Raw genomic sequence first — 22,150 nt, 5'->3', positions numbered from 1 at the left:
CCCACCATGTCGCACGTCCCTGTGATGTCCACGATCCAATAGGATATCTGCTCTAGCAACTTTCTATGTTCTTTTCTGCGCCTTTCGTGATTATCAAGGTAAGTGGTGAATCAGGGTTCCACGCCGGAGAAGGAATGTGAGAAAGAGATACTACATCCAAGGGAGATCAATGGCTGAAATGTGATCGAGCGGAAATGTGGGACAAGTTGGTAAAGCGGAAGGATCGAATGAAAGAGGTAGAGCACGTCAAATAAAGCTGAATTTTAGAAATTTAAGTCCCTGTCACCTATGCAGAGCTGGGGTTTTTCATCGGCAAAAAATATAACTACTATAATACTGCTCGTATGTACAAGATTATAGCTACTATAATACTGCTCCTATGTAGAAGAATATAACTACTATAATACTGCCTCCTATGTACAAGAATATAACTACTATAATACTGCTCTTATGTACAAGAATATAACTACTATAATACTGCTTCTATGTACAAGAATATAACTACTATAATACTGCTCCTATGTACAAGAATATAACTGCTATAATACTGCCTCCTATGTACAAGAATATAACTACTATAATACTGCTCCTATATACAAGAATATAACTGCTATAATACTGCCTCCTGTGTACAAGAATATAACTGCTATAATACTGCTCTTATGTACAAGAATATAACTACTATAATACTACTCCTATGTACAAGAATATAACTACTATAATACTGCTCCTATGTACAAGAATATAACTACTATAATACTGCTCCTATATACAAGAATATAACTGCTATAATACTGCCTCCTGTGTACAAGAATATAACTACTATAATAGTGCTCCTATGTAGAAGAATATAACTACTATAATACTGCCTCCTATGTACAAGAATATAACTACTATAATACTGCTCCTATGTACAAGAATATAACTACTATAATACTGCTCCTATGTGCAAGACTATAACTACTATAATACTGCCCCCTATGTACAAGAATATAACTACTATAATACTGCTCCTATGTACAAGAATATACTATATTCCCGCTTCGTCCTCCGGCAGCACAGAATGGGTTAACTTCGTCGTCATCTTTTCCAGGACCGCCCACCTAGAACATATTAGTTAAAATTAATTAATTAATTTATTCTCCTATAAGATGCCCTCTCCCACAATGCCTCCTTGTGTTTTTTTTTGTCCTCATCTGAGGATGAAGCCCACCTATTGTCCGGCCGTATACCTTGTTGTGACAAGGTTCAGAGGCCTCAGTATGGGGATAGCCATGTGTTCATGGCTCCATATCTGACCCGCTAGCGCCTGGTTTAATCGAGGACCGAGGTTATTAAGAAGAGCCGCAAGTACCTGTTGTAGCAGCTCCGATGCTGGCACTTCCGGTATGGTGGAACGCATGTGGAACGCAGACACAGGCGCAGGGCGTCTGACGTCATCTGAAGCGGCCTCCCTCCCGATCTGGCGCAAATTTGAATTTAAATGTGTGGTCTTGCTGAGCTCCGGTGCCTGTGTGCCTGGCAGCCGAGCTCTAGCGTTTTTAAAGGTATAGGCCTGTCCTATTGTCAGGCAAACCTTTTTGTTAAATATGGGAACCTAAGTTCTTTACTCTGCAGAATATTTAAAATCTTTAATAATCTATTTTTTCAATTTAGATGTCCAGTATGTCCGGCAGAGGGAAAAAATGTTCCCGCAAGAGTAGGCACAGGATGTGCCAGTCATGTGAGCAGCCACTTCCAGATGACTTCCCTCAGCACCTCTGCATAAGGTGCCATCGGGATACCCAGGAACCCTCTCCGCCCAGGAAAAAACGGAGATCCAGCTCTCCCCTCTGTATTTCTTTTCTCCACCCCCTACCGTATAACCACGCCACTAACATCTGTGAGCGATGTTCTCACCCTGATGAGTCTTCTGACGACGAGACAAGCAAGATGGTGTCCCTCTTTAAATCCTTCCTTAAAAGATCCAAGGCAAAAAAGAAAGGTACCAAAAGGAGACCGCGTTCCCCATCCTCGTCCGAGAAGTCGCCACGCTCCGAAGGAGAGATTTCCTCATTTTTGGATTCTCCCGTTATTGAGGATAATTTTTTATTTGATAAGGCAGATACAAATCAGCTGATTAAAGAGGTCAAGAATATTATGGAAACCAATAAAGAAAAATGCAGCAAACATAATGAAGAGGATCTTTTTTATTTTCCTAAAAAGAAGGCGTCAGTGTTCCCTGGACACCCAGTCCTAGATGCAGTAATGTCTAAAGAATGGGAACATCCGGTAGGAAGAATAAATCTAGGATCCAGATTCAGAAGTGTATACAAAACACATCCAGTGGAATCATCCTCCTGGGGTACCCCGGCTAAAGTGGACCCGGCTGTAGCTAGATTAGCCAAAAGATAATTTTTTCCTTCCGACGATTCATCCTTGTTCAAGGATCCTATGGAAAAAAAGGCCAATGGTCTCCTCAAAAGACAACATACATATCTTGCTTCTCTTAATAAAGCAGCAATGGCGACCGTTCCTGTTGCTCGAGCACTTAGAGTGTGGCTGAGCCATCTTGGCAGGGACATTGAAGATGGGGTATCAAGAGAAGAACTTCTCAAGCAATTACCTACACTTAAATCAGCAGCAGAATTTCTCTGTGATTTCCCGGTTGATACGATACGTTTATGTGCCAAGAACATGGCATTGGCCAACTCGATCCGTAGATGTCTCTGGCTGAAGATTTGGTCTGGTGACTCCTCTTCAAAAAACAACCTGTGTGCCCTCCCCTTTGAACCTGGGAAGCTGTTAGATGAACTGCTGGAGGCTAATAAGGAAGATAAAGCTTTGAACTTTCCGCAACTCAGACGCAGGGACAAGACCAGGTTTTTTCGTCCCTATAGGGGACAAGATTCAAGAAGATCAAACTTCAGAGGACGGTCTTGTGACGCTTTGCGATCCACAGCGATACTAGGAAATTGCAAATGCGCCATATTTGGCAATCACAGAGACACCAGAGGGTTCACTAAAAATCTTCTCTTTTCACTAAAGGAGTAATTCACAGAGCAGAGGTGCCATTATCACCTCCTTGTGACAAACCTTTCCTGCCCCATGCCAAGTTGAGTAGCCATCAATCTAGTTCTCTTATGACAGAACCTCCTAAACCTGGTCTTTCTGCAGCCATAGTGTCTCCAATACCAGCAGGGTTCTCACACCTTCAGTCTTGCCAGTGCGCTTCAAAGAGAGCAGGACAGATTCTTATCAGACAGCTGTTTGAGACACAAAAAGAGGTCACCGGGCAGCCACCTCTAATACATAGCTTTTATATTTGCGTCCATATTTCCTCATATTTCCTGGGTTCGGAACCAATGCACTGAACCATCTCTTTAGGAATTATTCCGGCCCCAATAATACACCTTTCAGGAAATCGGCCAGTCAATCAGAGATTCTCTCTCTCAGATATCAAAGCTCTCAGGGAATCTAAATGGTAATTCTATCCTGTTTGGTATCAGAGGATCTGTAAAATTGTGCTGATTCTCAATATGACCTCTATGTCCTAATTTGACCCACGGGTACGGAGAAACTGGCACAGCAAAGATTCAGCCAGATTTCCTCTGTCCAGGGCAGGATCTGCCCCTCTTTCAATTACCCAAGGCTGGACCTGAACGTGTCACAACCCCTCCCCACTACAAAGTGGGTAAAACCCTGTGACACATTCAGCCCTGCGTCCTTCTTCTACCATCTGACGTCGACTAACATCACGACCGCCCGCTGGACACGGGCACACCCCACCATCTTGGATTATTATACAAAGACTTTGCCTTTTACTGGACTTTACCACGGTAATTCTGAACTTACAGACATTCTATTCCCTTCCACCTCTTACCTATTTCTATCCAAACCAATCTGTTCAACTGGCAAGTATATTTATCTGTCAGCTTTAATATATATATTTTTGTGTATAGTTTTAGAATAAAAACTAATGATTTCATCGTTCCAGTTTTGCCCTTGTTACTTGATGAACTGATCTATGCTAAGAACTCTGTCCTCAGAAGACATACTACCAAATTGTTTTATTTTTATAAATTGTTAATTTACTAGCTAGGTTGCAAATAACCGTTTCGTCCCTTTAGGATTAGCTAGCCGGGGTCTCTTCGCCCCGATTCAATACGAAGAGTGGTGGCAGCAAATTAATTGGATTTCCAGCGTGAAATCAGTAATTTTATTTTTACTGATTGTACATACAATCGCGATTGTATCATGTATGGGCCCACCAACCAATCTTAAACGTCTTCTGTGCTCACAGTGGATTCGCCTCCAGAAGTCTCTAGTGGAGACCTGTATGGCAACTGTGGCTAAGTACGACGGGATTGGCGGGTGGTTGTCACATTGTTGGCAGCTAGTGGGATAGCAGAACCCAAAACCAGGCAGAAGTCAGCTTTTGGGAGATCAGAGCACAAAGAACTGACAAGTGCAGCTTTTTGCGCAATCATAACAATAGGACAGTGGTTACTTAGTATCCTGTCCTGCGGAACTCTGTCCAGAAGGTAACTCTCCACAGCTGACTTCATACGTCACTGGTCAGCTGGAGGAGACCGGTGGCGCTGCATTCGTGCAGGCCTTGAAGGGTGACCCTAGTCTGGAGGCCCTTAGGGCCCGAGCCGGCCAGCCTCCAGGTGAGGGCACTCCATATAAAATCTATTGGGAGAACAACCGACTGTACTGTGAAGCTGTGCAGCCTACAAAAGGTGGCGCAGGTGAGAACACGAGACAGCTGGTAGTCCCTAGGGAATTTCGGGCACAGGTGCTCAAAGCAGCCCAGATTGTATCATGTATGGGCACACCAACCAATCTTAAACGTCTTCTGTGCTCACAGTGGATTCGCCTCCAGAAGTCTCTAGTGGAGACCTGTATGGCAACTGTGGCTTAGTACGACGGGATTGGCGGGTGGTTGTCACAGGTCTGGACGAGGAAGATCTGATCGAAGAGCCTGGACCTCCTCAGAGAAGTCCAAGAGAAAGGGAGAGGACAACAGACCCCCAAAATCTGAGTTCTGACGCCAGAAGACAGAAAGTAGGAGGTCAGTTGTCTTTCTTCTACGAGAACTGGTGTCACATCACTTCAGACATCTGGGTCCTAGAGATTATAAGAAGAGGTTATCAACTAGAACTTGATCACTTGCCAAGAAAAAGATTTGTACTCAGCAAGGGAGAGAATCCACACGTCTTTCTACTACTAAACGAGTTCCTAGGCAAAGGAGTTCTGGAAAGAGTTCCAAAGTCTCAGAAGAATTCGGGAGTATATTCCAGGATCTTCTGTATTCCAAAAAGAGATGGCAAAAGTCGGTTGATTATAGACCTCCGCTACCTGAACCGTTATATGAAGAAAATTCACTTCAAAATGGAGACAATAAGATCCATCACGGCTGTTCTCAGGGGGAAGGTGTTTATGGTGTCTCTAGACCTAAAGGACGCATACCTCCATGTCCCAATAAGTCAAGAGTCAAGAAAGTTCTTAAGAGTGGCCATCAAGAGGAATGGGGTGACACTTCACTACCAGTTCAAAGCCCTGCCATTTGGACTATGTTCAGCCCCAAGAGTCTTTACGAAGATAGCTGTTGTACTTGCAGTAACACTGCGCCTCTAAGGGATCCAGATCTTCCCCTACCTGGACGACTGGCTAATTGCAGCCGAATCGGAAGCCTTACTACATTTACATTTAAAGAAGACTATAGAACTCCTACAATCAGTGGGATTCCTAGTGAACTGGGAGAAGTCGGATATCATCCCAGCTACCTCCAAGACCTTCTTGGGCTTCACAATAGACACAAGGGCTATGAATCTCTATCTCCCCCCTGGGAAAGTAGGGGCCCTGAAGAAAGAAATAAAAATATTGATGTCGCTTCATTCTCCGTCGATCCGCAGAGTGATGAAGACGCTCGGTCATCTCACATCGGTCTCAGATGCTGTTCCCTGGGCGAATATTCACAGCCGAGATCTGCAACAAGATATGCTACGTGCCTGGCGTCGGAACAAATTCAAATTGGACGCAAGAATGAGGATGAGACCCTCTACTATCCAGAACCTCAGATGGTGGCTACGCACGAGTCATCTGACTATGGGAAAAAATTTCCGGTTTCTTACCCCAGTGATCATCACCACAAATGCTTCCGGTCGAGGATGGGGGGCTCACCTCCAGGACAAATGGGTGCAGGGCCTCTGGTCTTCCAAGGAGAAGAAACAATCCTCAAACTACAAAGAGATGAAAGCAGTCCTGTTAGCCCTTTACCGGTTCAAAACCTACGTATTGAAGCTCTCGTCTTCTGAGACTATGCAAGAAGATATTCAAGTGGGCATTATTACATCTGCTGGAATTAAAAGCAACGCATATCAGAGCTTGCTACAATACTCGAGCGGATCATCTGAGCAGGAAGACTATCAATCAAGCCGACTGGGAGCTCAACCCAATCATCTTTCAACAGATCGTAGCCAGATGGGGGACACCGACCTGGGATCTGATGGCGTCAGCAAAAAACAAGAAACTGGACAGATTCTGTTCTCTAAGCAGTCACGACAATCCCACTGTAGTAGACGCATTCTCTATTAATTGGAAACACCTGTCGGTCTACATCTTCCCTCCAGTCCCCCTTATCCCGAGAGTCCTGAGGAAAATAGTAGAGGAGAAACCTCAAGCCATAATAATAGTTCCTTTTTGGCCGAGGAGGTCGTGGTTCCCTCTCCTGTTTCAGCTGTCCAAAGGCCAATTCTGGAAACTTCCTCCACGTCCAGATCTTCTGATTCAGAATGGGCTGCATCACCAGAGTCTGAGCCGTCTACACCTTACTGCTTGGAGGCTGAAAGAAATAGACTAGAGGAAAAAGGCCTCTCTCAATCAGTTGTTAATACTCTGCTTTCTTCGAGAAAAGATTCTACGAATAGAAAATATGCTAAAGTCTGGAGAAGATTTATGTCCTGGATGTCGGAGACTGGTCATGAAAAAATTAATGTTTCCTCCATCCTTCAGTTTCTTCAAGATGGATTCCAGAAAGGGCTAAAGCCTAATACCCTAAGATCACATATGACCGCTATTAATTCCATGACTGAGAATAAATACCTCCATCATCCGTTAATCGTTAGATTTTTTAAAGCGGTCAGAAGACTTAATCCTACGCATAGGGATCCGTTTCCGGTCTGGGATCTTTCCTTGGTTCTGAAAAGACTGACCCTCTCTCCATTTGAACCATTGGAAGAGGCTGACCTCAAGTGGCTCTCTTACAAAGCACTTTTTCTCACAGCCATCACTTCTGCAAAAACACTGGGGGAACTCCAAGCCATATCATCCAAGTTTCCATACTTACATTTCCTTCCGGATGGAATATTGCTTCGCACCATGCCATTCTTCATTCCCAAGGTTCCGTCTTCAGTAAACAAAAACAGAGAAGCATTCCTCCCTGTGTTCTGTCCCGAGCCTCTCAATGAACAACAGAATCTCTGCAATACCTTGGATGTGAAGAGAGCATTAGAGATCTATCTCCAAAGAACAGGAGAATTCAGAAGCAGTGAAAACCTATTCATTATTTTCTCTGGCCCAAGGAAAGGACTCTCTCCTTTCAAAGATACTCTTGCAAGATGGATAAAGTCCACTCTTCTGGAAGCTTATTCTCTTGAGGCCATACCTCCTCCATTCCCTGTCAGAGCGCACTCCACCAGAGCCACAGCCACTTCCTGGGCAGAGATGGCACAAGTTCCGATAGAAGAGATTTGCAATGCGGCATCTTGGTCTTCATCTCTCACCTTCGTGAAACACTACCGTCTGGACATCAACGCTAGAAGCTCAGCCTTTGGCACTGGAGTATTGTCGGAAGCTCTTTCTGAAACTCCCCCCCTTTGAGATCTATAAAAATCCCATTCTGTGCTGCCGGAGGATGAAACGGGAAAGGGAAAATTCTTACCGGGATTTTACTTTCCTTGAGTCCGAAGGCAGCACAAGTATACCCTCCCTAATAAATTCTTTTTTTTTGGCATCCACTATTTTGTCGGAGTCTATTTTTTAAACACAAGGAGGCATTGTGGGAGAGGGCATCTTATAGGAGAATTAATTAATTGATTAATTGTTAACTAATATGTTCTAGGTGGGCGGTCCTGGAAAAGATGATCGACGAAGTTAACCCATTCTGTGCTGCCTTCAGACTCAAGGAAAGTAAAATCCCGGTAAGAATTTTTCCTATACTGCCTCCTCTGTACAAGAATATAACTACTATAATACTGCTCCTATGTACAAGAATATAACTACTATAATACTGCTCCTATGTACAAGAATATAACTACTATAATACTGCTCTTATGTACAAGAATATAACTACTATAATACTGCCCCCTATGTACAAGAATATAACTACTATAATACTGCACCATGTACAAGAATATAACTACTATAATTCTGCTCCTATGTACAAGAATATAATTACTATAATTCTGCTCCTATGTACAAGAATATAACTACTATAATACTGCTCCTATGTACAAGAATATACCTACTATAATACTGCCTCCAATGTACAAGAATATAACTACTATAATACTGCTCCTATGTACGTACAAGAATATAACTACTATAATACTGCCTCCTAGCTGTGAGGACGTGTGTCAATTTTCTCTCCTGAGTCTCTGGATGTCTGGAGAAAGCCCATGGCAGGGCAACTCTGGGTGGGGATTTTCCCCAAGCAAGGCCCAGGCTCCAAGGTCTATTCTAGGAAATAATTCCCAGACTCCTCACACCATGGATAAACATCCAAAAGTTTCTTTGGAAGGAAGGAATGTTCCGAGTGTTGCCAGTCCCAGTGGAGCAGGAAGCAAAGATGAAAAGAAAGTGTTGGAAGTAAAGAAAGAAACATCACTAAGTAATCCCCCCCACCCGCAGGCAGACAGAGGAGAACATCCCTGGAGAAGCAGACCATGCAGGAGAATCTGCAACAGCCTGTCCTCATACGGTCTGACCGCACACGTTACGGGAGTGGGAACAGCGCAAAAGTCGCCAACACGACAGATGAGACCAGAGGGAATACTGAAGGAAGGCTTCATGGGGCCACAAGTGCAGTCACTGGGAAGAACCAGGGGCCCAGTCCCCAATCTGGAGATAGTGACCTCGCAGCAGTGACCACGGCTGCACCAAGTCCAGTGCAAGGACCAAGCAGAGGGACGCCTGTAAGGAGCCATTCGGTGAGTACACTGCAGACACAACCCCCCAATACTCAGCGTGCACCAGAACTATGTCTGGCCGAGCGGATCCCAGCTCTGGTCAAGAGACTAGAGACATTAAAAAAGGCAAAACTACAGCTGCAGAAACAGATAGATTGTGTCTATAAGCTAAAGGCAGCAAACCCCAACAATCAGGCTGTCCACGACAAGAAGCTGAGCTCCCTCGCTGTGCAGCTCGCTGAGACTGTGCAGGACATGGAGGCTGTACTGGAGCAGATGGGACCAGTCGCTGAATCCTTCAGGAACCAGCAAAGATTTGAGGGACATGAGGAAAGACCTGCGCCAGAACCATCTCCATCTAAACCCAAGTCTCCAACCTGTCCAGATGACGTCCAGCAGGCCTGTGCAAGACCAGTCCTCAGACCAGCCAGCTTCCCTTTTGAGAAAGGGAATTTGTACAGACAGGGCCGGTGCAAGGATTTTTGCCGCCCTAGGCAAGATAAAAATTGCCGCCCCCCTCCTTATCAGATGATCTGCCCATATCATGTTCCACCCCTTTCTCAGCTTTTAAATTAAAAGAACTGCTATGTTTCTCTTAGGGTTAATCCAGCTTCTTGTAGCCGTCTCTTTTTGCGGAACGGAATTGCGGACCCATACATTTCTATAGGGCTGCACAAGGTGCGGCCCCGATCCGGAACTGCGGACCCGGATCCGCAATTCCGATCCTGAAAAAAATAGAACATGTCCTATTCTTGTCCGCAATAGTGCCGGCAATGTGCGGTCCGCAAAGTGCGGAACGCACATTGCCGCTGTCCGTGTTTTGTGGATCCGCAAAACACACACGGATGTTTGAATGGACCCTAAATGTGAGGTAAATTAGTCTCCAATGTAGTATTAATAACTAAACAATTACATAATAAACATATTGCATTGTCTACTTACCACCAGGACAATAAGATGATCTGGTCTCTGGCTGCAGTCTGGCTCTTAGTCTGGCTCTGGGGACTCCCTTGTCACTCTCATTATTCCCCCCCCCCACCCTCTCCCTTGTCACTCTCATTATTCCCCCCCTCTCCCTTGTCACTCTCATTATTCCCCCCCCCCTCTCCCTTATCACTCTCATTATTCCCCCCTCCCTTGTCACTCTCATTATTCACCCCTCCTCCCCTGGCCACGCCCCTACCCACCCCTAGGACATCCCCCCCTAAAACCGCCCCTTTAGAGAACAGGGATGCAAGTAAAATTTGGGGGGCTATAAAAGTCCAGCCCAGCAAAGAAACCCCCCAGATGGGGATGGCACTGTTAATGGGGGATCTGGGCATGGCACTGTTAATGGGGGGTCTGTGGATGGCACTGTTATAGGGTGGAGGATCTGTGGATGGCACTGTTATGGGGGATCTGTGGATGGCATCCACAGATCCCCCATCCTATAACAGTGCCATCCACAGACCCCCCCATCCTATAACAGTGCCATCCACAGACCCCCCCCACCCCAAAACAGTGCCATCCACAGACCCCCCCCACCCCAAAACAGTGCCATCCACAGACCCCACCCTTAATAGTGCCATCCACAGACCCCCCCACCCCATAACAGTGCCATTAACAGACCCCCCCACCCCATAACAGTGCCATCCACAGACCCCCCCACCCCATAACAGTGCCATCCACAGATCCCCCCCACCCCATAACAGTGCCATCCAGAGACCCCCCCTTAACAGTGCCATCCACAGACCCCCCCACCCCATAACAGTGCCATCCACAGACCCCCCCACCCCTTAACAGTGTCATCCACAGACCCCCCATTGCCGCTCCAGTACAGTTATAAAATGTGTAATTCAATTAATAATGATTCATGCTGCCCCCTCTGTAGTATAACATTCAATATATCCTACTCACAGGGCTACTGTTATATCGTAATGTAGGCCGGCCGGGCAGACGAGCGGCAGCGTGACTGACTGACGTCACGTGCCTGCGCCGCCTGCTTCATTCATAAAGCAGGCGGCGCAGACACATGACGTCAGTCACGCTGCCGCTCGTCTGCCCGGCCGGCCTACATTACGATATAACAGTAGCCCTGTGAGTAGGATATATTGAATGTTATACTACAGAGGGGGCAGCTTGAATCATTATTAATAGAATTACACATTTTATAACTGTACTGGAGCGGCGGGGCCGGAGCACAGTGAACGCACCGGCCCCCAGCTCCTCCTCCCAGTCCCTCCCCGTGGATAGATTGCAGCCTGCGATGCTGGAGCATGGCAGGCTGCGATGTCAAAAGGTGGCGGAACGCTGTTCCATGCGTTCCGCTAGAAAAAAAGCCCTGTGTGTGAGGTCACGGTGTGAGCTATAGGTGGGCCGAGGTAAATACAATTCTGGTTACTCACGGTTATGTCGTCCCTGGGCAGGCTCGCATAAGTAAAAAGGAGAACGGCGTAGAGATTCTCTGGGGCACTCTCTGGTGTAAGGGACACTGGCCAGATGTTGGTTTGAGGTGCCCTTGGTGGTCTGTATTAATGTGCCAGTGGCAATGTCCCTTGTAGTCGTGACGCCAGTACCTTTTGTATGGCGGTACAACGATTTACCATAGTGTTAATAGAGGAACTGAGTCTGAAGCAAGCAGGGTGAAACTCCAAATGGCACTTTACTGATGATGACTCTTGATTACAATACATCCATAGGCATTAAACAGTCTCTTGATACAGTCCGGCATTAAGCACAATCTCCCATGCATATGGGGAAAGGGAAATTCAAATCCTCATTGAAGTACAGGCTCTTGTAATACATAAGAAGACTACTGCTCAGACCGGGCTGGTAATAATGAAAGTCTTACACTGGCAACAACTCTGGCCTGATCCTAATCCTTGAATAAAAAGGTGCTTTTCTGAATCCTGGAACTTCTATTCCAATGCTGTCCTCAGGATTTATACTGGAGATGTAGATGCTTCAAGCTGTCTCCTACACCGACTACAAAGGTGCTTAATAAGTCCTCAGGTAATGACTGTTGGTAATAGCCAAGGATGAAGGGGGGGGGGGGGTGACCCCTACCCACACTGGCCCATACTTAACAACCATCCCAAATAAGGACACTGACCACGTTCTTTCTTTTAACCTTTCTTTATTGCTGGGTGGTAGTCGGCCACAGCTATATTTTTATTCAACAGTATAAAAACCGTGCGATCCGCCAGCCGTTGGACTCCCAACGGGCAGATTTCGCCAAACCCATCATTAATAACTTTTTTATTTGCAGTAACTTGCCGCCAGCTGTGACTTATAAAATTCTTCAATCCTGCATACAGCCTCCTTGAGGACATAACGCACAGACAAACAGAAATATAAATTAACATTAAAACTTCCAAATACAGGAAACAAAAGGGAGGGAGGGGGCACCGCGCTTCCGATAAAGAGGAAGAGGATAGGCGGGGACAGCACATAAGTACCCTCCCGCTACCCGCCTCCTCTTCCTGCCGTGCAATAAGTTAACCCTACATACTCCCACCAACTAACAACTCTAAATCTAGGGCCATACAAGTGCCCTAAGGATGGGGAAAAGGAGGGGGGGACCCACAGTCCCTGTCTACCCTCCCTAAACAGTCGGACAGCCACCAGACTGTCTTGCATAAACGTGATAATTCCTTATATACTCATACAGTCTAGACATTGGTCATCCTGGAAGAGCGATCTATACTAGTGGATTGCTCACCTCTAGGAAGAATACTTGCAGGCCTTAACCCTCGGCTATGGAACCGACAGGGACAGAGTAGAGAGGCTAGGAAGGGGCCTTCCTGAAGGCTCATGAGAGAACTGCATTCAACTGAAATCTCACTTGGATTTGCCTGAGCTCCTCTGCACTGGTTTGGATTTACCTCAACCAGGAACTGAACTGAACTGAACTGCAGAGCACACAACTGCACAGGACACATGACTGCTCTGCCTAACTTAGGTCTGAGCTAAGCTATTCATACACACTGACACTGCTCCATCCTGTGGAGAAACGTTTGCGGGGCCCACGGTTACTTGAGTGGGACGCTGCAAGACTCCTCAAAAGGTACCACAAGTCCCAGCAGTTTGTACTGTGAAGCAGGACTATGGACTCAAACAAGAGGGTAACTCTGCAGTAGCAGTGCAGTCACCACAAGCCCTGGGGGGCAGTAGAGAGCAGCAGGACTGTGGACTCTCGCCTGAAGGCAGCAGTGCAGCAGAGAGCTCACAGGTCATGGCTCAGCAGGACTGTCGGGGCTCTGTAGAGCAGGATCATACTGCTAGTGACTGCACTGATATGACTGTATGTGATATTTCTGATGATGTTTCTGCAGAGGGGAGCGCTTCACAGTGTGTGTGGGATTTGGGGTCATCTCTAGAGTCGGGTCCACCATTAGATCAGCCTTCAGAGGCTTGTGACCCGCAGAGTATTATGGATGATGGTGGGGAGGGGGCTGTACAGTCTGATGCACAGCACTTCCCCCCTTTAGTTACACCAGGAGTGTCAGACCCCCATAGTGCAGGCGGTCAGCAGCCACCACAGCGCCCCCAAGTACAGCAGGAGGGTGGAACTGGTGGTGTCTCCTCTGGTAATGCCTGGAGCCGTGGGTCACCATCCTTCATGTCTAATGTGAACTATACAGGTCCGGCTTTTAAGAGGAGGAACGTGGTCAGGTTCAGGCATAGAGGGGCCAAGGAGGAATTGCCTGACAGGAGGTTTGAGGTCCGTGAACTTCTGTGCCACCAAATGGGTTTCCTGCCATCTAACATCCTGGCAGTGATAAACCTTCCTGACAGGCAGGGGTATGACGTCAGCTTTAAACTCGTGTCTGACCTGGACCGCTTCTGGGCTCATTTCGCCCGGGTGAGAGATGCTGATGGCTGGAATAAGTTCAGCCTCATCCCCATCTCTAGACCAGACACAGCAAACGTCACCATAATATTCTGGAACGAGTCGGTACCACACCAGGATATTGTTGTATGGCTAAAAAGACACTGTGACCTAATGTCAGATCTGACTAAGACCAGGGATGAGGATGGCATATGGACTGGGGGGTGGAAGGTCCTGGTAAAGGTACGGCAGATTAAAAACATTACCCAACATCTGCCCAACTCATTCTTTATTGGCCGGGAGAAAGGGGTATGCTTCTATTCGGGTCAGCCTAGAAAATGTTTTAAATGTGGAAAGGCCGGTCATAATCCGAGTGTGTGCACCCTGATGAAATGTAACTTATGTGGGGAGATCGGCCATGTCAGCGTCATCTGCCAGAACATCCGGTGTAACCTCTGTGGTAGGATCGGTCACTCCCACAGGGACTGTCCAGATGCCTGGCATAATATCTGTAATTACTACCCTGATGAGGACATGCTGGAAGGGGCAGATGACCGAGAGGAGGAGACATTGTTGTCAGCAGTGACACCGCCTGAGCCTCAGCACAATATGGGTGACTATATGGGTGATATAGTGCCTGACCAGACCCAGCCAGGAGCCACTGAGGGGAATGGGGAGGTCACTGAGCAGGTTGTGGGTACGTCGTCTTCTGCCCCAGCATCAATAAATCCGCAAAAGAGACGGAAGAAAGACAAAACCAGCCGAAAGCCTGAGGGGGAATGGACCACTGTCCAAAAAACCTTCCAAAAAGAAAGTAGACCCTGGGTCAGGTGTCATGACTATTACAAATAGGTACGGTGTCCTATCAGAGTCAGATGCTGAGGAAGAGATGGAGAGAGAGTTAAAGAGAGTGGTAGTTGAATTTAATGAGGACCAAGAGGGCGATCCCCCACAAAAAGTAAACCCCTGCAAGCTAAACGTCTGTCCGAATCAAACATGGAGACAGGTGGTCGGCAGGTGGGCTCAGACTCAGATCTATGATGATGGGGGTAATTTCTCTGCTACTTGTGCTTTGCTTTGCTCTGATGGCTGACTTTACCCTTAAAGTGTTCTCCAGTAATGTGAACAGTGTCAGAGTGAGGAGGACCAGGCACGCGGTTTATGACCATCTAAGGTCTATTGATGCTGATGTCTTCTTCTTACAAGAGACATATTTAAATACTTTAGGACTCTGCGTGAATGGCGGTCTGGTCCATCCTTTTGGTCACTGGCTATAGAACCAAGTGCCGGGGTCTCTATCCTCTTTAACACCAATGATGTAACTATACATAGGTTGACAGAGGTATTGATGGGAAGGTGCCTAATTCTGGAAGTTACTATTCAGGGTAGGAGGCTCCGTCTTATCAATATCTATGGTTCGCAGACAGTGACTGAAAGGGTTAACTTTTATAATGAAGTGAAGCCAAATCTCTTCACATCTATCCCTGTCATCATGGCTGGAGACCATCTAGTGACAGGACCTCTAATAGGCCTCTTACCAGAGACTTCAAGGTCTTAAACAGAATTATTCAACAGGCCGGGTTGTCAGATGTGTTTGTGCAGGGTGGTCGAAAACCAAAATTTACTTATTTTTGTGGTGAAAGAAGAAGTCGGATAGATTTAGCTCTGGTGAGTCCTACAGAGACCATTGGTGAGAAAGATGAGAAGATCGTCCCTTATTCAGATCATCTGGCCTTATATTTCTGTTTGGGTGTCACAAAGTGTTCTGGGACAGGTAGAGGGTTATGAAGACTTAATTTCAGTCTATTAGAAGACCCTTCTGTTCAGAGTCATGTTCACGCTCTTATACAGAGTCAGCTAGAGAGAGTGGACTTTTATGACGATATGGCCGACTGGTGGGAGGATGTCAAGGATGAGATTAGAACCCCCTTAAAGAGACTGTCAGTTATAAAGGGGAAGAGTAAGTATGGCCAGTATTTTTAAGCTGCGGAAAGAATTGGAGTCACTATATTCGGCAATAGGGGATGACCCACAAAGGATAGACCGGCTGAAATCTGAGATAAGGCAGTATCAGTACAGCAGGTATATCTCCCTGGTTCTTGAACGGGATTATGGGTCCTTAGGGTCTCCTGGTCTCATTAACACCCAGGGTGTTTGCAAGAATCTCGGGAGGGTATCCTGGGGGTGGTGAGATCTTACTATGCTGACTTGTTTCAGAGGAAGGTTTTGGATAGAGACAAGGTGACCCAATTCTAGGAGGAAACTCCGCTCCCTGATACTAATAATTTGGACTTTTCTCCTTTGACAGAGGATTTGACGGTGGCGGAGGTTAAAGAGGCCATTGATAAGTTACATCTGAAGAAGGCACCAGGTCCAGATGGGATAAAAGCAGAATTCTATAGGACATTCAGAGACCTCTTGGCCCCAATCCTCGTGGATGTACGGTATATACAAATTGTCTAGAAAGTCACCTGATGCCTCCATCCATGAGATTGTCCTCGCTGATTCTGCTCTCCAAAGGTAAAGAGCCGAGTGACATCAAGAACTGGAGGCCGATTGCCCTCTTGAATGTCGACAGGAAGATTCTAGCAAAAATCCTGTTTCCTAGGTTAGTTGTCTGTCCTCAGCACTGTTGTCAGGCTGTCAATTTGGCACAGTAAAAGGGTGGAACATCTCTGGAGCAGTCATCTCGACAAGGGAGATGTTTGAGAGATGTAAAGCCCTGAGGTGTGGGAGATATGTTGTGAGTCTTGACCAGGCTAAAGCCTTTGACAGAGTAGATCATGAGTATCTATGGGCCACTTTGTCAAAATACGGTATTCCGGGGCAATTCATCGATTGGCTGAAGACTTTGTATTGTGAGGCTGAGAGCTTTCCTCTGGTCAATGGTTGGCAGGATGTTGGAGAGGAAAAGGCCTTAAAATGGCTACAAACACATGATGATATCATAATAAAACCAGCAAGGGGGGGAACGTGGTTCTGATGACAAAGGAGTATTATGTCACAGAAGCACACCGACAGTTGCACACATCAGGTGCAGGGTCTATTGAGGGGGTTACTCCATAAGCATTGTGAAAACAATACTCTGTCTCAGAGGATGGCAGAAAAATTACTGCCACTTTTCCCCTCTAAGCAATCATGGTACTTTGTGCCCTAGATCCACAAGTCACTGACCCACCCCCCTGGTAGACCTATTGTGTCGGGGTTTGGGTCAGTGACTGAACCCCTGTCCAAGTACGTGGACTGGCTACTCAGGCCCATGGTGAGTAACATACCCTCATACGTCAGGGACACATCGGACCTCCTCCAGTCATTAAGGTCTATGCCTTGGCAGGAGGGCTTCCGACTTGTGTCCTTAGACGTGGAGAGCCTGTACACGCGCATCCTCCAGGACGAAGGGATTAAAGTAGTCACGGACATCTTGTCCGAGATGGGCAAAAGTGAGAAGTTTTCCGATTTCATCCGTGATGCTTTGGAATTCATTCTCAAGCATAATGCCTTCAGGATCGGGGATGCGTGGTACAGGCAAAAGTTTGGGACCGCTATGGGCACGCCTGTATCATGCACCTTTGCGAATTTATACTTAGCAAGGTTTGAGGACAGGTATGTCTACACACTCTCAAATCCATTTCTCCCATGTATCCACACTTATTTGAGATACATTGATGATGTACTCATAGTGTGGACTGGGACAGAGCTGGACTACCAATTTTGTACAGTATCTCAACCAGGTGAACGACATGAATATGTTGTTCACACACAAGTTTGGTGGAGACCGTCTGGAGTTCCTGGATGTAGAGATTTCAGTGAGAGAAGGCGAGCTGGTGACCGAAGGCTATCGTAAGCCAACGGCCACCAACTCGCTGCTGCATTATTCCAACTACCATGCACCAAGTGTCAAGAGGGCGGTACCCTATGGCCAGTTTGTTCATTTAAAAACGGATCAATAAGTTTGAGGCGGATTACAACCGGCAGGCTCTGGAGCTAAAAAATAGATACCTGGCCAGGGGGTACCCCCTTAGACTTTTGAATCAGGCCATGAAGAAGGCCGACCATATAAAACCCTGAATTTGCCCTGCACCTTGTGGGAGTGTAGATATGGAGAACACAGGGCCAGAAGTAGGCTGTAGTTCGGGTTCGTACCGAACTTTAAGATTTTTGGTACCCGGACCTGAACCCGAACTTTTCAGTAAAAGTTTGAGTTCGGATTCGATGTTGGGCGAATTAATGGCGCTTTTTGAAAGGCTGCAGATCAGCCAATCAAAAAGCGTTTAACTCGTGTGCCCTTAGAAGCCATCACAGCCATGGCTACTAATGGCATGCCTGTGATTGGCCAGTGCAGCATGTGACCCAGCCTCTATATACAGTGGGGGAAATAATTATTTGACCCCTCACTGATTTTGTAAGTTTGTCCAATGACAAAGAAATGAAAAGTCTCAGAACAGTATCATTTCAATAGTAGGTTTATTGTAACAGTGGCAGATAGCACATCAAAAGGAAAATCGAAAAAATAACTTTAAATAAAAGATAGCAACTGATTTGCATTTCATTGAGTGAAATAAGTATTTGAACCCCTACCAACCATTAAGAGTTCTGGCTCCCACAGAGTGGTTAGACACTTCTACTCAATTAGTCACCCTCATTAAGGACACCTGTCTTAACTAGTCACCTGTATAAAAGACACCTGTCCACAGAATCAATCAATCAAGCAGACTCCAAACTCTCCAACATGGGAAAGACCAAAGAGCTGTCCAAGGATGTCAGAGACAAAATTGTAGACCTGCACAAGGCTGGAATGGGCTACAAAACCATTACCAAGAAGCTGGGAGAGAAGGTGACAACTGTTGGTGCGATTGTTCGAAAATGGAAGGAGCACAAAATGACCATCAATCGACCTCGCTCTGGGGCTCCACGCAAGATCTCACCTCGTGGGGTGTCAATGGTTCTGAGAAAGGTGAAAAAGCATGCTAGAACTACACGGGAGGAGTTAGTTAATGACCTCAAATTAGCAGGGACCACAGTCACCAAGAAAACCATTGGAAACACATTACACCGCAATGGATTAAAATCCTGCAGGGCTCGCAAGGTCCCCCTGCTCAGGAAGGCACATGTGCAGGCCCGTCTGAAGTTTGCCAATGAACACCTGAATGATTCAGAGAGTGACTGGGAGAAGGTGCTGTGGTCTGATGAGACCAAAATAGAGCTCTTTGGCATTAACTCAACTCGCTGTGTTTGGAGGAAGAAAAATGCTGCCTATGACCCCCAAAACACCGTCCCCACCGTCAAGCATGGGGGTGGAAACATTTTGCTTTGGGGGTGTTTTTCTGCTAAGGGCACAGGACAACTTATTCGCATAAACGGGAAAATGGACGGAGCCATGTATCGTGAAATCCTGAGCGACAACCTCCTTCCCTCTGCCAGGAAACTGAAAATGGGTCGTGGATGGGTGTTCCAGCACGACAATGACCCAAAACATACAGCAAAGGCAACAAAGGAGTGGCTCAAGAAGAAGCACATTAAGGTCATGGAGTGGCCTAGTCAGTCTCCGGACCTTAATCCAATCGAAAACCTATGGAGGGAGCTCAAGCTCAGAGTTGCACAGAGACAGCCTCGAAACCTTAGGGATTTAGAGATGATCTGCAAAGAGGAGTGGACCAACATTCCTCCTAAAATGTGCGCAAACTTGGTCATCAATTACAAGAAACGTTTGACCTCTGTGCTTGCAAACAAGGGTTTTTCCACCAAGTATTAAGTCTTTTTTTGTTAGAGGGTTCAAATACTTATTTCACTCAATGAAATGCAAATCAGTTGCTATCTTTTATTTAAAGTTATTTTTTCGATTTTCCTTTTGATGTGCTATCTGCCACTGTTACAATAAACCTACCATTGAAATGATACTGTTCTGAGACTTTTCATTTCTTTGTCATTGGACAAACTTACAAAATCAGTGAGGGGTCAAATAATTATTTCCCCCACTGTAAGCTGGAGTTACGTAGCGCCGCACTTCACTCTGCTCTTACTAGTGTAGGGATAGGATTCTGCTGCTGTGAGGGAGAGAATATGAAAGAATCTTTAATCAGAAGTGCCTGTTAACTCAGAGATCTACCTAGATTTTGTTTTTTTACCCTGCCCTGAGCCCAGTGACCCAGAAAAATAACTTTTATCCGTCTGTTAGTTAGGTGGACGGCAATGGCAGCCATTTTATGCAAGTTCTGTGCTCCATCACAGCAAATGTGCTTTTGAGACAGTCAAATAGAAGCTTGAAATACTGCAATTATATGCTGGGTTTGAAAAAATCACCCATTTTTGACAAGACCCTACATCTGTGGCCTTTGCAGCATTAGTCAGTGTGAAATTTAAAGCTAGAAATACAGCAATAATTTTCTGGGTTTTAAAAAACACCCTATTTGAGCAAAATACAACATTTTACAGCCCATGCTGCATCTGTACGTGTGAAATTCAAGCGTCATATACTGCTGTCATATTCTGTTATTAAAAAAACACCCATTTTGGGCAAAATCCTAATTTTGCGGTGTTTGCTGCATCTGTCACTGTTAAAAACAAGCTTGAAATACTGCAATAATTTTCTAGGTTTTAAAAAAACACTGATTTTTGGCAATACCCTCCATCTGAGGCCTATGCCGCATTAGTCAGTGTGCAATTTAAGCTAGAAATACAGCTATAATTTTCTGGGTTTTAAAAAACACCCTTTTTGGGCACAATACTAAATTTTACAGCCCTTGCTGCATCTGTCAGTGTGAAATTCAAGCGTTATATACTGCTGTCATATTCTTTTATTTAAAAAACACCCATTTTGGGCAAAGTACTTAATATTGCAGTCTTTGCTGCATCTGTCATTGTGAGATACACGCGTTAGATACTGGTGTTCTATTCTGTTATAAAAAAAACACCCATTTTGGGCAAAAAACTAGATTTGCGGCCTTGTCTGCATCTGTCAGTGTGAGATACAAGCTTGAAATACAGCAATCATATTCTGGGTTTAAAAAAACACCCATTTTGGGCAAAGTACTTAATATGGCAGTCTTTGCTGCATCTGTCATTGTGAGATACACGCGTTAGATACTGGTGTTCTATTCTGTTATTAGAAAAATACCCATTTTAGGCCAAATACTAAATTTGCGGCCTAGTCTGCATCTGTCATTGTGAGATACATGCGTTAGATACTGTTGTTCTATCCTGTTATTAAAAAAACACCCATTTTGGGAAAGATCCTAAATTTGAGAAATATGAGGAGAGCGTCAAATAAGGAACGTGGCCCCGATCGTGGTGCTACTGGTGGAGCTCCGGTTGCAGGGAGAGGACATGGTCGATCTGTACCAGCTACATGCACAAGTTAAACACTTTCCTCAGGTGCAAGTAGGCGACAGAACCTGCAGCAGTGTTTGGTCGGGCCTAATGCGGCTCGACGAATGGTGAGGCCAGAACAAGTACAGGCGATAGTAGATTGGGTTGCTGACAGTGCCTCCAGTTCCTTCACATTGTCTCCCACCCAGTCTCATGCTGAAAGATCAAAGTTGGCACCTGCAGCCCATGTCCATAAGTCTTTCACCTCACCCCCTTGCAAATAAGCCAAGCAGTCTGAGCCCCAAGTCATGCAGCAGTCTCTTCTGATTTTTAATGACTCTGCTAGCAGGGTTTCCCAGGGACATCCACATAGCCCTGCCCCAGAAGTGGAAGAGATTGAGTGCACAGATGCCCAACCACTTATGTTTCAAGATGAGTACATGGGAGGACCATCGCAGCACGTCTCGGATGATGACGAAACACAGGTGCCAACTGCTGGGGCTTTCGAAAGTGTGCAGACCGACAAGGAAGGCAGGGGTGAAGACTGGGTGGAAGATGATGTGGAGGACGATGAGGTCCCTGATCCCACGTGGAATCAAGGTCATGCGAGTAAGCTGTGTATTTCTGAGGAAGAGGCGATGGTCGCACAGAGCAACTAGCACAGCAGAAGAGGGAACAGGGTGCAAAAGCAGAGCGGCAGTCCCCTAGACAGTACGCCTGCTACTGCCCACCGCAGCAAGGGAACGAGCACACCAAAGCCAGCTCCACGGAGTTCCCTGGCGTGGCAGTTCTTCAGACAATGTGCTGACGACAAGACTCGAGTGGTTTGCATGCTGTGAAATCAGAGCCTGAAGCGAGGCAT

At 46.1% G+C, this 22,150-nt stretch overlaps 1 long non-coding RNA gene across 1 annotated transcript; it reads right to left on the bottom strand.

Moving 5' to 3' along the window:
- Positions 1–1,154: 1,154 nt before the first annotated feature.
- LOC120987257 lies at positions 1,155–21,382 on the bottom strand. Its single transcript, XR_005775968.1, has 3 exons — positions 21,370–21,382; positions 2,365–2,368; positions 1,155–1,309 (listed from the first exon to the last, which is right to left on the bottom strand). It is a non-coding gene; the product is annotated as an uncharacterized LOC120987257 (long non-coding RNA).
- Between the last annotated feature and the right edge of the window lie 768 nt (positions 21,383–22,150).

The sequence above is a fragment of the Bufo bufo genome, chromosome 1 (assembly GCF_905171765.1).
Source record: "Bufo bufo chromosome 1, aBufBuf1.1, whole genome shotgun sequence".
Classification (NCBI taxonomy): Eukaryota; Metazoa; Chordata; class Amphibia; order Anura; family Bufonidae; genus Bufo; species Bufo bufo.
The sequence above is the reverse complement of the archived record's forward strand: the minus strand, read 5'-3'. Positions and strand labels throughout refer to the sequence as shown.